The sequence below is a fragment of the Lissotriton helveticus genome, chromosome 1_1 (genome assembly GCF_964261635.1).
Source record: "Lissotriton helveticus chromosome 1_1, aLisHel1.1, whole genome shotgun sequence".
NCBI lineage: Eukaryota > Metazoa > Chordata > Amphibia > Caudata > Salamandridae > Lissotriton > Lissotriton helveticus.
This window is the reverse complement of record NC_136057.1, coordinates 1,060,507,608-1,060,510,232: the sequence shown is the minus strand read 5'-3', so window position 1 is coordinate 1,060,510,232 and position 2,625 is coordinate 1,060,507,608.

Below are 2,625 nucleotides of genomic sequence, written 5' to 3'. Positions count from 1 at the left end.
GAAAAAGATAATGCATGCATTTGCATTAAATAAAATATTGCAAAGTTTGGGGCATATTATCAAGAACGGCGTTAAAAATTATCGCCGGTTTAGCGACAGAAAACTGCCGCTAAAGCGGCGATAATGGCCTTGATAATATGCTTTTGAGAATTCCAATAGAAGTCCATGTTCTGGTGTGAACCTGGGCTTCTATTGGAATTCTCCAGGGCATATTATCAATCCCATTATCGCCACTTTAGTTCTGCCACTAAACCGACGATAACTTTAACGCCGTTCTTGAAAAAATACCCCTTATTCTGGAGTCAAGACTGTTTAATAAAAGGATAGGGGATTTTACAACTCTGAGTCATTAGCACGTGCAACAGGTTAAAGTGTTTCAGTGTTTTGGCAGCAGGTATACTATTTCATAGCAAATGCTCCTAGGCTACTTAAGTGAGGGACTTACCGAGGCCTAGCTGGGCCTCTCCTCACCCTGCCGAGCAGGGCCGATAAATACTCACTGTATTTAAAGATCCCCATTTACCTGGTCGGGATCTCTCTGCTGAGAAGGTAACTGCTGCCATGCCTGTTCTATTTACAGCAGTTTATCAAGCAGGCATCTTGTTGCAATTTTGTATTTTTTCACACCAGACATTTCCCGAGCGCAAGAGCGGTAACACTAAGTGGAAAGACTGAGGAAGAGTAAGATGGGAAAACATCTGTCACAAACGGAGAAAGCAGCAACCAGCAGGAGTTACATAAAGGGACGGGGGGTGGATTGCGGGGATTAACAAGGCATGAGGTGCATTTAGGACTGTGTAGCTTCAGTATTTGGTGTCTGACGTTTAATTGCATTGGCCGAGGATTCTGAGCAGAGCTTTGGGCACTGTCACTCATTGCTTTAAAAATTAGGCCCTGGCCATACTAGATTCTGAAATTGGATAAGTGAGCTCAGTGCTGTGCGCATTTATTGTTCTGCCCATTAACAAACACATCCATGCCAAAGATATTTTCAGGAGAGCGTTTGCATGAACTCTGAGTGGGACTGTTCTGGTCACTCTTCATTTGAGCCACTGATATGTTTTCTAATAGTCAAATAAACAAATACCCCTAAAAGAGCTATGGAACGCACGGTAATGGCATTAAAATGTATTGTCTTAGAACACTTTTGTCTCGATTCACAAAACCAAATGTGAAGGCTTCGCTACTGTATGATAATACTCTACAATGTCATACAATTAGGGCATAGTGAGCCCCATACAATGGGTGGAGAATAGGAGGATCAAACTGTGGTTTGCCTTGAAAGTTTGTTAATGCCAGACACATGTGTTTCATCGCATTCACACACTTCTCTCCCACCCTTCAACATGGTCAGAGATTTTCTCCAGAATAGTGCTGGAGTAAATCATCTTTCAAGATATGAAGGATAGGGGTTTCTCCAAATAAATATATTTTCATAATAACGACAAAATGAAATAAATAAAATGTGCACTAGCACAATAGGGATGCCAGTGCCTTGTGCAGACTTGCATTACAAGTACAATTCTGCATGGAGGAAATAGCACCTTCAAAAAAATGGCACATAGCATAGGGCCTGATTGTGAGTTTGGCATGTCTAATCTCTTGCAACATCAGAGCACCCACATGCACGACGGAAACCACCACACCAGTCACGCCGACCAGGACTGCTTCAGAGCAACTCCACTGCCTCCTGCTCAACACATAATCACTCTGCAAGCACATCACAGAGATCTAGAAGACCATCACCTCCCTCACCCCTGATGACTCAACCCTGCATCTGCTCCTGACATCACCTCAGTGAAATCCGATGGATACAAGATAGCACACCGGTACCATATCAACATACACAGAGATGGAACTGCCATTATCCACATAGAAAACATCCACTGCACCAGCGCAGACAACAGCACCTCAATCATGGAACATCTCAATTTCAAACTCCAAACAGACAGTAAAACCACCATCAGAGGCACCCTCGCCTACTGACCTCCAGGAGCACGCCCCAGCTTCTGCAACACCATTCCCAAATTCCTCCCCCGCTCGCTGTAGACTCCAATAACTACCTCTTCCGCGAATAACTAAATGTCAACCTCGACAATCTTATTAACACCAACATCACCATCATCCTCGAAAACATGAACAACATTGGCCTTACTCAACTAGTCAACAACCCAACTCTCATTACTGGGCACAAGCTTGACCCCATCTTCTCTGCCAGCTCCAGAGTCAAGAACAGTCATGTCAACTGGCTCACCTGGAGAGACCATGCATTCGTCCACGTCATTATTACAGAACCCCCTCCCTCCACTGTCACTAAGCCTCCTAGCACATACCACCATACCTGGAACAACGTGTAAGAGAGCAATTGGGCCAACGCCCTTGACACCTTGAACCCTGACCCCACAGGCAGCTGTTGTTAGGCTTATACTTCCTCTATTAAAATTGTGCATTTGTTGGACAACTAGACATCAAAATGGTGGGCGTGGCTAGCCAACACCCAAGATGGCCACTTAGCTCCAAGGCTATGAGCCTCTGAACCATCTATAACCCCAACACATCCATTAACCCTTCAACATGGTCAGAGATTTTCTCTTGACACATTTATCTTGACACATCCAGCTGTGT